A 14,552-nucleotide genomic window follows, 5' to 3' on the forward strand; every position below is an offset into this window, starting at 1 on the left:
AGCAGGTGCCTGGCAAGGCTGGGGCCATTTAGGACCTGCCACCCACACTTGGACTCCTAGAGGAGTGTCGGAGAAGGGAATACAGGAGATCTCAGCCCTGATGAGTAGCAGCTGTGTTAATTACCCAATACAGCCTCACCCCCGATGAGTCACAGCTACAGCCAATAAGGATGAGTGAGATAAAAGAGGGGGTTGGCTGGGGAGGGGAGGGTCATCATGGAGGAGGAACCTTGAGGAGCATGAAGCAGAGAATCATGAAGCAGGATCCTGGGATGAGATAATCACTGCTGTGAGGTCAGTCTGGGTCTGCAGTTAGAGCCTGTTGTTGGAACCTGCAGTCACAGTCTAGCTGGGTAAAAGCCTGCAGTCAGAGTTCAGCAGGAAATACCCAGCAGTCAGGGGCTGCAAGGGAAACCTCCAGCAGGAGCTTGCTGCAGCAGAGTCAGTGAATGGTTGGAGTAAAGGATAGTTGAGCTGTAAAGAGGAATAAACCAGGGCCCTTTTCATGCTGTGAGAAACAAGAAGTCTGTGCCTCGGGTCATTTTTACCCTCTTATAAGAGCTCTGCTGCAACAGGGGAGAGCATGCAGTTACCCCAGCACGCCCCCAGGAGCAGTGGGCAGCAGCCATTTGGGGTGTCCCCAGCACCATCAGCTCTGCAGAGCAGGCTCATCCCAGCCTGTGACAGCAGGGCCTGGAGGGCTCTACAAAGGGCTGCAGAGGAGCTCAGTGCTTTGACTGACCAGTGCAGAGCTGAGCCTGACCCCTGGGCTCAGGCTGTCCTTCTCCTCTGTGCACAGGGACAACACCCAGCAAAAGTGGGTCATCCTTAGGGGCTCTTGGCAGCGGGTCAAGCCTGGCTCCTTGCTGCCCCTCACACAGGGGATTAGATGGATTTGCTGCCCCATCCCCTTCTCCTGCCTCCTGCTGGGAGGAGGTTTAGGGCCGGAGCTCCTGTTTGCAATCCCAGACACGCTGCGGGGCAGCAGGCAGAGGTTGTGCCCTGCTTGGCAAACAGGTGTCTGCAGAGCTCTGCTGTTTTTTGCAGCCCTCACTGTGGCAGGAGGGATTTGCTCTCCTTCTCTTGATGTTTTCCTGGCTGACTTAATGCTCGTTCCTATTCCCAAGCACTTCTCTGGGTTAGCCACAAGGTGCCATCAGTATACACTTCTACACCAGTATTCCAGGGGCTGGAGACAGAGAAAGCCGGTTAAAAACACCCCGATGCTATGGAGAGGGAAAAGCTAATTAATAAAAACCACAAGCAGGAGGAGATGAAAACACACCAAGGACAGGCAGCCGGACCTCTGCGTCCTTTGCAGGTTTTTTGCTGCTGCACTGACAATCTCACCACTTCAGATTTTGGGGTTTTTTTGTTAAACTGGCTTTAATCCTTCTGGCCCCTAATGACAGTGGCATCGAGCAGTGTCCACGCAGCCCTGTGTCCCATTGTGCCGGCTGCTGTGAGAGCACAAATCAGAAGGAGTGGCCCCTGCCTCCGAGGCTTCCCGTCGGATCCAAGGCAGGAAACACGTCAGGGGGAAATAATTGGAAAAGGGAGAGCCAGAATAAAAGTTACTGGGAGAGCATCTTCCTGAATGTGAGGGAGTATTTCCTGGCGAGGTCTTGCTGTGCCCCTCTCAGGTGCCAGCTCCACACAGGCAGAGGTCTGGCAGGGCAGGCGACGGTGAATTTACAGAGCAGCTCTGGCAGGAGCCGTGCTTGGGGAACAGCAAACAGGAAGGGAAACCCAGGGCCCACTTGAAATGCCAGCAGCAGATCTGGTGCAGACAGGTGTTGTTTACAGAGCAGGGCGAATTGATGTCAAGTGTGTGATGCCTCTGCAGATTGAGCAGTTGTCTTCTTACAGGCTGGATCTTGGAAGTTGGGATGTAGGTCCTGGAAAAGCAGGTCTTACTCCCTGAGGAAGGAGAGGACACAAAGGTTTTCTTGACGGGAATTATTATATTTTTTGCTGTGCAGCAAACATTGGGTGGTAGGGGCTGATTGCCACTAGTCTGGAAAGGAACAGCTGGGATAGAAGTAGGTGGCAGTGGAAGAAGTGAGGAGGATAAGGATGATTGTGGAGGAGCTGCCATGCACAGAAGCACAACGCCAGGGCCAGGGGGTGAATGGGAAAGCTCGGGAGGAATGTGGGGCAATGCCTGCAGGTGAGGCATGTGTTGCCTTCTTGCATGTGAACTTCTTCCTAATTTCATTTCTGGGTGCCTCTGGCACAGCCTGGTTTGTTTCCTTTTCGGTGAGTTTCCTTTTCGGCTCCTTACAAATTGACCCATTTGCTTCACTTTGTGTGTTTTTAATTTTTCCTTTGCAAAATAGCCGCACTTTGGGCTCATTTGGTAAATTAATATTAGTGTTTCCATAAGGCTGCTATCAGTCCTTATTTTACACTAAATCTTTCCCGCAAGTTTTTTCTTTCTCCCTCCTCCTCTCTATGACTAATAGATATAATTTCAACAGTTTGACTAACTGCCGTGTTATAGAAAAGGCAGTAATTTATACTGATGTAATGGCTGTGATAAAAATCATTTGTGTGCTGATTTTATAAATTAGGTAGGAAATGTGAGTGCCTCTGAAAAATGAAGTGCTACCACATGAATTCCAGTGTTGTTAATGCCTCATACCTTTCTGCTTCATTAAACCAATTTCACGGGGAGATGAGTTAGAGGAGGAAGCTGTGCTGCTTAAGAGACGCAACAATGGTTTATTGAAAGAAATGGGGATAAGATTAAATTAAGTGCTACTTGAGAAATATGGAAATACAAAAATATTCAAGCTTAGAGATGGCGAATTCAAAAAATATGATAAGTTGGCTCTTTCATACCCAAAGAACTGTCTCATCATAATTGCATAGGCTGAATTCACAGGCTACTAATTAATATTGAAGAGTTTCTTGAACCACTCTTATAAATGAATCAGAGTGCCCGAGAACTAATTTATAACTACTTCCTTTTGGAAGTCAAGACAACTTAAAATGCTGCTTTCTGTGCATTCCTATCTTAGCTGCTAAATTCTTTGAAATTATTTCTGTCGTATATCTTATATTTATTTATTATTTCATGTATTCCATTTATCAGCTGAATTTAAAGGGAGGACTGAAAAAAAGGTGTGAGATTAAGAAGGCTTCAGGTCTGGTAAGACCCTTCTAATTTAGGATAATGATCTGGAGCAGCCTAAAATAACTTTTCTGACCATTTTTTGATCTGAATTCAACTGCGTTGAAACCAACACCTTTCAGTTAGATTTGTATCGGAATTTTTCTCTGATTGAAGCTGTGAAATATGTAACTTTAAAAAGAACATGTAACTTCAGAAAGAATATGTTTATGTCCACAGAACACCTTGGAGATAAGAGCTACAACTAAGAGGCTAATTGATTTTTTTTTTCCCCCAACCACTTCCATAAAATAGCTGCAGCTATTTTTCCCCCCCACCTCCCTTGAGGACGAGAAGTTTTCATTCTCAGACCACTAAACCCTATTTGTCCTGTGGATGGTGGAACATGTAAATACAAAGGGAGTCATTCATTAAATAAGAGGCTTATGCATACACAAGTTTTAAAAAATGCATAGTTTCAGAGCCCAACTGCGAGGCTGCCATTTTCCCCCGGGCTCACAATGAGAACCCTGTGTACAAGTGACCCAAGCGCTGGGATTTGGGCCAGCTCCCAGATTAGCACAGAAAACACATCCAGACTCCATCCCCCCGTGGCCCTGACGATAATGGGGGCTCACACTGTGCCCGTGGGGGCCGTGGGTGGGATGGCAGGGACGGCAGCTCTGCCCTCTTTTCTCTCTGCCCCTCTTCTGGGGGTGCAGCCCCCCACAGCAGCACTGACCTGCTCTGAAATAACTCGCCCCGCAAAACGGGGATCGTGCGCCAGGCAGCTTTGGGGCTGCATCCTGCCCAGGGCTCTGGGTTCCCCAGGAGAAGGAATCAGCCCTGAGGATGCTCAGCCCTTCTCTGGGGCAGCCCTGGGGTCTCACAGCACAGCTTGTGTCGCTCCTGCCAAGGATCTTCCCAACAAAGTGCTGGGCACCGTCCAGCCCTGGTGCTGCTGGATGATTCCAGTGGGATTTGGCACCTCCCAGGACTGGCCTGTGAGATGTAATTAACCATTCAGCTCATCTGCAGGCACAGTGCATAGCAGGGTTTATTTCTCTTCCTCTCTTTCTTCAAAAATCTGCTTAAGGAAGGAGGGAGGGGAATGGGATAGCGATAAAAATGGATTTCCTGCTAGTGCAGAAATTCTGGGAGTCCAAAGCCTTTGTCGCTGCGCATAACAAAAGTTACAGTCTTGGCATTTGGAATGGTGGGATTTTATAAAAATAATGTATTTGCTTCTACCTAATAGAAATAGCAGGTTTTGACAATCTTATCAGAAAAACAAAAGGAACCTGTACATCCCCGTTAGGATTTTTAGTACAGACATCAATTTCCAAGGAAAGCCATGTGCTTGGAGGCAGCCATAATTGCACAGGACCCTTATGGCTTATCTTTGAATTACTCATTCTGTGAGGTTTTCCCTCCTTACTGTACCAGAATAATGTTTTTCATTATCCTGTGGAGATATCAGGACATTTTCTCTGCCATTTGGTGAGTTTTCAGAGGCTCGAGTGCGACATTTCTTCCTCTGTGTAAGTTTGTTCCTGCCCATTCGGAGACAATCCTTCCTTACTCCTGCCTGGATGCTCAGGATGGAGCTGAGGCTCGTGCTGGCTTTGGTGAATTCCTTCCTGCTGGCACTGCTGGTGGTGGTTGTTGTCGCCCAAGCTGGCAGAGGTCAGATCTTGCTGCCACTGAGCTCCTCTGAGCAGTCACGGGGAGCTCTGCTTGCTCCTGGGAGCCTGTCACAAGTCTGGGTTTATTTTTACAAATTAGATTTCTTTCTCTCTTTGATCATGCATTTGATTTTTATTCTTCTTTCTCTTTTAAATATATTTTTTCCATAGTTTTTTCTTTTTCTTTGTCTCTTATTTTTTTCCTTACTCTTTCCCTTCCCCTTTACTTTTCCATCTCTGTACTCTGCCTTTTATCCTGCACTAAGTGAATGCAGCTTGTTTTGAGTCCAGGAATAGAAATGCTTGCCACTTTCCCTTTGCTCTGCTCCAGGCACGTGTAAAGCAGCAGATAAATGTTGACAGCATTTTGTCTTTGTACAAGTTGGGCTTACTGCAGGCATTGAGTGCAAATTGCAGGATAAATTCCCGTGCTGAATGCTGCAGAAGAATTACTTCAAAGATCTAATAATGAGGAACTGAAGCTGCCCACAGTTGCTAAAGCATTTAGCTTAGTGAGACACTTATAAAAGGTAAACATAAGCACAAAAAAAGAACTCTGTTGTTTGCCTGTATAGATTCTTGAACTCCATTCTTTTTTTGTATCAATGTGCATTTTGAATCAGTTCATTAGAGGAGAATGGAAGATGGAGTTCGTTTTACAGTGGCCACAAGATTTTGGCACGTTAGGAGATGTCTCACTCTTTTAGACACTGAGTTGTACAAGAAACTCTCACTTCCTAACTTTTTTTTTTTTTTTTTTTTTTTTTTTCCTACTCCCAATTATACTATTACCCTGCTTGGTTTAATTTGGAGGTTTTCTAGCCTGCAAACTCAGTATGGAAGAGTTGCATGCTTGCTTTCATTAGAAACTGCTTGTGCATCTTGGGACCAGCTGTGCTGTTTATGTTAGAAATGCTTGGGGTTGCTGCTATATTTTAGATAATCAGAATTAATTTTAGAGATTTCATGGTAATGAAATGGTGACCATGTCCAGAAGTAGAGCTTTGTAATAAGAGTGTGAAGCTCCCAGGATTGAAGCTCTTGAGCTGCACAGTTTGGGTCAGTTTGCCACAAGTCATGCTGCTGCTGCTTCCAAATTTTCCTTCTCATTGAAACACCATGGCCTGGCAAGAGAAAGGACTGAAATATTCTTTATCCTGTCCTAAACTCATTCTTCTCTGTCCTCCTGAGCTGCTCTCAGCTCTACCCAGTGAATAGTTTGTGCAAAGGTGTGAGATTTAGGTTCTTATTCCCCACTTTAAATTCTCTTGCTCCCCACGGTCACATCGATGGTTTCCTGCCCTCCGAACTGCTGGTGCCAGCAGCAGGGATTGATTTGTTTTGCACAGTGGAAATGGGAGGGCTCTCTGTGCTCAGCCCATGGAAAATCTGGACACAATGAAACGCCGTACTGGCTCATCTCTAGGTGAGTCTGATGCACATCTCTTGCAGGGTTATGAAACCAAACTCCCCGGAGTGCAAAACAAAAGTCTGAATAGTTCTGTGGCGCTGCTCATCGCCTGGCAAAAAATCATCGGCTCGCTGAGGCTGGCTGCCTCGTGCTGTACATGGCACTTTCTGGAATGTTTTATTCACTCACTGAGCATTTTGAGCCGTGGAAGTGACTCATGAGCACAAATCCCAGTACATTTAGCCTTTTTCACTTTGGGTTGTGTTTCCAGCAGCAAACATTTGTTGGATTTTCCCATCAGAATATCAACCTCTAAATGTGTAGATTTGGTGCCAGCATCAGAAGAGACTGGTAGAAAATCCCCTGTCTGATATCAGAATGGGGCAAATAGCTTTCTTTTCTACCCCTCACTGAGATGCAAGTCCAGACTTTTGAAAACAGCATCTAAACTTCTATATTTTTTGATTTCACAGCCAAGATGTGGGGCAGAAAATTTTGGGGGCTTTTAGTGCAGCTTTTCCCCTTTAATGGAGTTAAGCAGAGCTTGTTCACCACCAGCTTTAATTAGTTACTTACCAGGCTGATGATGCTACTGGTAAAACAGATATAGAATTCACTCACCAAAGATTTTTTACTCACTCAAGTCTAATCATCAATCACTGTTAAACAACAGTGACAATCCTTGGTTAGCAGAAATGTCAAAGCGTGGGTGGAACGTTCATGACAAGGAGCTATCGTGATATCTCGAATAGAAGAGGAGGGGAAAACACAGAAGGGACCAATGATCATCATCATTTTTAGGCAGGAAGAGTCCTCCCATTAACTCCCCCAGCCACGGGCCTGGGGTTTTCAGACTTTACCTGTTGATATCAGTGTTCCTTTGACGTTGGTGACCTGTAGGACGGCAAGCGCCAGGAAATCAGAAGTGCTGTTGGCAATAATGTGCACGACTCCAGGAATGTGGGAGGAAAATTAAACTGGGAGCTCAGCAGTGCAGCAGGAAGAGGTGAGGGAGCAGAGCTGGCCCTGACAAATAGACCAAATCAATAGCATGAGAAGCAGTGCCTCTGTCTCAGGGTTTTTTGCAGGAGGTTGCTGCTCTTTGGCTGTGGAAGTGACACATTTGCCTTTTTCTGAAGCCGGTGGTTTTATTTTCCCTGAATGTGCCACAGTAAATAAAAACCCCGTGACATGAAACAGTGATGACTTGCCCTGCCCTTATCCCTGTGTTCCCTTTCTGGTAGGAGAAATGCTGCACCTGAAAGTCTTGTGGTCGATGACTTAACGGAGTTGGGCATCCTCTGGCACAGCCAAATCTGTTCTAACGCCAGGAAAACATTTCACAGGGCAATGGGCCTTCGACCCTCTGTTGGAACATTAAAGAAAAGTGTTCTAAGTTATTTTTAACATCCATCTTCTCTGTCTGTTGTGGAAATATGAATCCCCTTCCCTCCTTAAGAATTTCTTAATTGGAAATGGATAAATGGAAATAGTGCTGAAATACACAGTCAGGAAAGTGCTGCCATAACTAATGCTCTTGCAGAGAAAGAGAGGAAAATATTCTGAGGTTTCTTCTTCCTTCTATGGATAAGAAATATTATTATATATTGCCTGATGATAGCATGATTCCCATGCAAATGGCAGGGGCTGGTGGCTTATTTAACAGGCCTGGCCTGTAGCAAGGCTCCCTTCCCCGCTTCAGTTCGAAATTGATTATTTTAATACAGAATTCCTCAATGAAAGAGGTTCTTGGCCTTTTCCTGGGCTGTTGAATAATGTATGTGGGAGAAAGCAAATAGAAGCAGAGGGTCTCAGCTGCTGGAACAATGGGCTGAGCACAGAGCTGAGGGGGCACATTAGTTTATCATTGCCTTGTCAATCCCCATAGGCTGGGAATCGTGGGATAGCCTGGAAAGAAGCAGCTGCTGAACGTGTGGTAAACTGACCGGGGCACTTTGGAGAGACGACTGCATTTACACATCTGAAAACAAGATATTGATTTTCCCCCCACAAAGCTGGGGAGAAATAGCCATCCTTGGAAAAAAAGAAAAAAATAAATGTATCTGGATCGTGGCTCGTTTGCAAAGCCCCGGTGCTTTCCTGGCTGTGCCCAGGGCTGGGAGCTGCCTCGTGATGGGGCTTGCAAATCTAAAAATAGTCCCTGCATAAACTTTGCTTTTCCTCCTCGCTGATTGACTGCCCTCCTAATCCTTTTAGTGATTCAGTACAAGTAAAATGTAAATGCAAGCGAGCTTTGTGAACAAAAATATTTTCCCTCGATTAGTAGGTTCCTCTTTTTTAAAATTATTTTTATTTTTATTTTTTTTTACAGTTACATATTCCGTTTTGTGGAAATATTTGTTTGATCTTGAAGATAGATTTGTGTGGTATCCCGGCTCTGCCCTTTCTAATGGAAGTGGGATTCACTTCTGAGCCCCAGTTTTGGTTTAGGGCACATCCTCAGGCAGGAGGGTTTCTTTCAGAAGTGACAAAAATAAGGAGGTGAAGCAATGCTTGACACGGGCAGAGTTGGAAGAGTAATTGTTTTAAACCAGGAGAGGTTTGAGGCAGAGATGAGCCCATGTTTCCTGGTGTTTAATACCCAGTAAGATGCTGATGCCTTGCCCTAGGCCCAGTTATTAGGGTGATTTTTATGTGCCTTTATTGCCACGTGTTTATGATCATTGTTTTAGCTATCAGAAATCCTATTTGTGACACAGGATTTTCTCTGCTGGGTGCGTGCAAGAACGTGTTCACAATGCGAATCACGGTATGTTAAGAAGTTTCAAATGAAAAAAAAGTGGCCTGTCAGAAAGGACACTTTATTTTTTGGTCTGTGTAGGTCTGATTGTGGATCCAGATTCACCACAGGAGTACTGAGCTGGTTTGTCCTTATCTCTGCAGCCTGAATGACACTGCAAACATGACAAAACTCTTGGCATTATCAGCTACTCTCGCAATTTTTTCTGTCAAAAATCAGCTCCCTCAGCACTTGCTGGTGCAAGCATTGCATTTTAGCAGTTGCAGTATGTGTTGTAAAATGAAAGAATATTTTGATTTCGGATATCATCATCCATATAGTCAAAAGCGCTTCCAAAAGCAGGACAAAAAGGAAGGCATTAATTTGTCCAGGGAATTTCCAGATTATTACAAGGTTCTCTATCTGCATAGATAATAGGAAATCAGGCTCCTCGCTTCCTTCCAGTCTGATATTGTGATAAGAGCAACAGAAGAACTAGAACAGGATAAAAAGATTTTTCTGCACTTTTTAAAAGTCAAGGAATGTTTAACACCTTAAGTGAGGTTGGGTTCCTTTATCAATGAGCTGTACCACAAGGTGTATTACAAAATATAATCACTTCAAATCGGGGCTCTATGTCTGCATCAGATAAATGAATAAATGCTCAGGTTTTTTGATGTTCAGAGAAAACAGATCCTCCTGCTGATTGGAGAGAGAATTCAGTGATTTTAAGAACAGTTTCATTCACTCAGATTCGGACTCAGCGCTCTGGGTATGGGCAAATATTGTCTTAATTAATTACTTCTGGGTAGGGGATCAAGGCAGATTTTGCTCTCGAATGTGATCAAGGTTAACCTCTTAGGAATTCACAGACTGTGCTGTGTGATTTCCTGACATCTCTGGGCTCTGGTTGGAGCTGGGCCCTGTGAATACTCTCCTCAGGAATAACCACATCCACAAAATGTGAGGGGAGACGCTTAAATCCTGTGGTGAGATACTCCTGACTAAGCAGCAAGGAGAAAAGGCTGAATCATCACCCCAAGACCAAAGTTATCACTTACTGGAACTTCACATTATATTTGCTTCAGAGATATTTTTTTTTCCAACAATAACAAGCTCGAAGTGCCCAATCTTTCATTCCCTTCCCTGTGACTTTAATTTTGCACTGGGTGAGCCAGAAAGGATCCTCTTAAACTGTGAAACAGAGGAAGGGTTGCTCCTCCTCTACGTTAATATAATCCTACAAAATTTACTTGAATTAATTGCGTGGGCAGAAAGCAGAGACAGAATGAGGTGAAGTTCTTGACCAAAAAGATGCTGCTTCAGTGTCTTTCCTTTGTGAGATAAATGCCAATAGTTTATAAGCAAAGGAAATGCTGGTGGAGTTTTACTGAGCACTTTCAAGGCCAGCCACAGACTCTAGATTCATTAAAATCCATTAAAATTCATCATTTATAGAGTGATGTGCCTGTCACCTCGGCTCAGTTTCCATTCTGGTGGCACAATCGTGTCACCTGTCCATGGGATAATCTTCTAAGCAGCGTGTCCCAGGTTATATAGATTCAGATTCCTTAAATTCAAAGCAAGAACTATCCCAGATGTGACCATAATGAGGGAATAGACAAATACAGGCAAGCGTGGCTGTAGATCCCAGCCACCCCTAAAAAACCCCAGTGGAACTGATGAGTTACAACACCCTCAAATAACACAGAATTCCTTGTAGCTGCCACCTCTCTCTTCTCCCAGCTGGACAAACGCTTTGTTCCTTTCCTGCCCTTCCTCCCTGACTACTGCCACAGAATCTCCTTTCCACTCTTCCAGGGAATTTTGTGCCTCTTTTCCCCCTCCAGGTTACCCCTGGATCACCAAGCTCCTGCAGCATCCTGGTGGCTGTTCCCATCACACCCCAGCACCTTTCCCTGTGACCAGTAGCTCCCTTTCCTTGCCTTGGTTCGCCTTTCCCTCCTCCCGGAGTTTACAAATCATTCTGCCAAGTTAAACATCACCCTCAGCTCCCAGCCCCAGGAAAGGAGCCACCCTGCTCTGAGCCCTGCCTTGGTAACAAGGCCTCTCTTACGAGAAGAATAGCAATATTAAAGTAATTTTCTCAAAACATTTCCTTCTGTGCCTGTGTGGCGTGGGGGAGGAGCAAGGAGGAATACCTGCATTTCCTTCCAGAGTAAATGCTTTTCAAATGACTCGTTCTGCAGAGCAGCTAAATGCCTTTCATGTTCCCCCTAAAATTTCCTGTTAAAATAGAGGCTGAGAGGTATTCTCACTGTTTCAAAAGATTTTTGGAATGTATGGGAAGTTTTAATGCAGAATAATTAGTCTTGCTGCTTCCACTGACGTTACAAAAACATTTAGCTATTTTCCCAGCCTAAGGATGCTTCATAAAGTTTTAGAAAATGTAATCCATGTGCCTTGTTTCAGATGACAGAAATAGGATTAATCAGAGCTATCTCTGGAGCGTAAAAAGTTGCTAAATTTAACTTTAAACAGCAAGGGGATACAAAAAGGCTTTTCATGTGCTCATTCCTTCTTGCCCACAGTGTTTTGCACTGGATGCAGTCTTTTACCTCATCTTTTTTTAAATACAACTGGCACAAATTGTTTTTTTTAAAACACCTTGTCTTTGAAACTGGTGGTGAAAGTGCAGGGAGTGAAGCATTTGATTGAGAATCTGTGTAGAGTTAAATCTTTTTACTTTTAGTAAAATCTTGCTAAAGTGTTGTCACCGAGACACACAAAGCAGTCACATGCAGACAAGAGATTTTGCAAGGCAGAGGTCCTTCTGAACCAGCTCCCAGCTGAGAGAGCCGAGAGAAGAGACCCCTTTGTTTATTTCTTACTTTTTATACATTTGTGGGTCTAGCAGAAGATTGGCTTTTTGGGGTTTCCACCCCTCAGCCTCAGTGGCCAGGCCAATTGTCAGTTACAATTGTTTTCAGGTTAGAAATATGCAAACAAAGGACAGAGAATGAAAAACAAAGGATTTGTTTATGCTACATCTGTGGGAAAAGGTAGAAAACTGCTCTTAATATTGTACAGTAGCTATAAGGTCTGACTCCATTTAAGGAAATCAAAAGGCTCAGAAAAACCAGGGTAACAAAGTACTAAAATCTTCTTCTTATAGTTAAAAGTTTTGTGTCGATTTTTTTGTTTCTATGCCTTTCCTGCTGCGTTCACCTCGAGGAAGAGGAAACCTGGCATCTTTTGCTCCTGCCCTCCCTGAGTCCTGTCTCTAAAGTCAGTGATCTCCTTAATCTGGGTCCCCCTTATCTGAGCTCCCAGATAAGGCTCAGTGGCTTGGGCAGAAGTTAAACTCTTCTTCTCCCACAGGCTCCCTGTGATTTCTCCCCTTTTATTGTTCAGAGATGTCCCAGGCAGGTGCAATGTCACAAAGCAGCCCTTTGCTATCAGGGTCTGTTGGGCTGGTTGTTTTCAGTACACTGCATTTTCCTACTCTTCCACTATGAGTTCATTTACCAGCTGGGGGATTTTGCTCCACCTCTCTTTCCTGGAGAAATTTCTTTCCCTTGCTAGCCAGTTGCAGGATGCTGGATGTAGAAACAGGACTGGCTTCCACTTTTGGAAAAGTTACCTCACACTGAGAGGGTGAGGGGGAGACTCTGCATTCAGAGTAGTAAATGTGCTACTTTTCCCCTGGACTTAAAATAAAGCTGGTGAAATATAAATCCAATTTAACGTCATCTGGTGGAGCAGGATCTATATTTCTGTGGGATATCTGCCAGTGCATCTTGTTGCCACACCTGAGGGCTTCCAGGTCTCATCTCAGCAAAGCATTCATCAAATTCACCAATTCTTTTCATGCAGGATCGAGTATCTCCAGCTGTGGCCCAGCAGCGGCTGCAGCTCCTCTCTGCACTCAGACTGGCCCACGGGGAAGTGGCTTCTTGACCTCACCTGTGGGGTGGGAATTAAGAACTACAAACCATTTGCAGGTAATCTGTAGATACCTCTGTCACATTATGCGCTTTTTGCTAATTATTTCCCGGTAGGAGTCAGACTGAAATCAAAGGCAGCTGCAGTTGAGGGCAATCAGGGGTAACTTTCTGTCAAACCTTGCTGACACTGCTGCAGTATGTGCAGAAATCACCCTGCTCTCCTAAACCCCAGCACGGCCACACTGGTGCTGTCAGGGACCAAACAAGTCACTGGAAGCACTCACTGCAGCTTTTCCTTTTTAGGAAAGGCCAAAAACTGGTGTGATGGGTGAGATCTTCATACAGGTGCCTGTACAAAGGTTCACACCAGCTTATCTCTTCAGTGAGATGACACTCCCCGCCAAAATAATGCACAGTGCTGCAGAGGCTGTGTGTGGAAGAGGTCTCTGTGGTAATTTGGCCACTGAAAATGTATTTCTGTGCTTGGCATGTATTTAATGTCATCTGTCTTCAGATAGGTCTGAACGTCAGTAAGATGAGATCCGTGTGGGAACATTGCCTTCATCCCTTCTCCAGAGAGCTTAGGAGGTTTTTAAGGTCTGTTTGACTTTGCTTAGTTTAATGCTGCAGTGAAAAGTGACTTTTTCTGCCTCCACAGCATCAGGAAACTCGTGTCCCTTCTGCTGAACAGATCAGAAAGCCTGATGTAGGAAATCTGATTCTGAAAATCTGGGTGCTCAGCCTCGGCTTCAGGCAGCGCTGGGCTGGTGCTGGTGGCACTCACAGGTGAGAACCAACTGCAGGAGAGCAGAACTTCCCAGGCAGCCTTTTCAGAACTTTATTTTGCACAATCCAGGGACTGCACAAGCATTTCTGATGTCCTTGGGGACAATCAGCCTCCTGCTCTGCTAAACGCCGCACGTGGGAAGCCCAGGATGGGACCGTGTGCTCTGGCTTAGAAGAGGATTTATTGATGCGTTAATGTGTGTTAAAGTATGAATGCACCTCAGCTTTTCCTGGTCAAAAAGTGCAGTGTGATATGGCAGTGTAAGAGGAGAGGTGGAAGGAAAGCTCAGTCCCCACGAGGGAAGGAATTTGTACATTGACGAAGCAAAGAGAATCTCAAAAATACGAACGTTTCACCTTGCTTATTGCTTCACTGGTTGCTAAACTGTGGAAAGAAAATTCCTGACTGTTTTCTTAGACATCACTCCAGTTTCCCCAGTTAACCTTTAGATTACCTGACATTTTCAATTTAATCCATGAAATAAATACAAAGTGAAAATATTCAATTAATGGGAAAAAAAAAAAAAAAAGGAGTTTAAAGATAATTGTGGGCAACTTCTATGCAAGCTCATCTTCTGAAGGATCTCTTTATCCCAAATCTCCTTACATTTTTTTTAAAACTCACAGCCTAAAGCATATTTTCTTTTCCCAGCACTGCTAGATTTCAAGCCCCATCCTTAACTGGTTTAATGGAGCCACAAGGCATCACATTAGACAGCTTTTTCCTAGTTCACAGAGGTCATATTGACATGCAACTCGTGGCATTTCCTTGTTTCCAAGATAAGATAACACAGAGGGGAAGCGTTCAGTTCCAGGTGAGTGGGAGAGGGCACAAGAAATGGGGAGAAGATAAGAGTGTTTGATGCAGGTGGGAATTTATCGTGCAGGCTCTTTTTCCTCTCGGGTT

General features: G+C 44.6%; 1 long non-coding RNA gene across 1 annotated transcript; it reads left to right on the plus strand.

The window, feature by feature from the left end:
- Window positions 1-217: 217 nt before the first annotated feature.
- On the plus strand, window positions 218-14,339 carry LOC120762065 (uncharacterized). Its single transcript, XR_005703809.1, has 3 exons — window positions 218-294; window positions 12,789-12,916; window positions 13,163-14,339. It is a non-coding gene; the product is annotated as an uncharacterized LOC120762065 (long non-coding RNA).
- Window positions 14,340-14,552: the final 213 nt, after the last annotated feature.

Source organism: Hirundo rustica, chromosome 21 (assembly GCF_015227805.2).
Source record: "Hirundo rustica isolate bHirRus1 chromosome 21, bHirRus1.pri.v3, whole genome shotgun sequence".
NCBI classification, from domain to species: domain Eukaryota; kingdom Metazoa; phylum Chordata; class Aves; order Passeriformes; family Hirundinidae; genus Hirundo; species Hirundo rustica.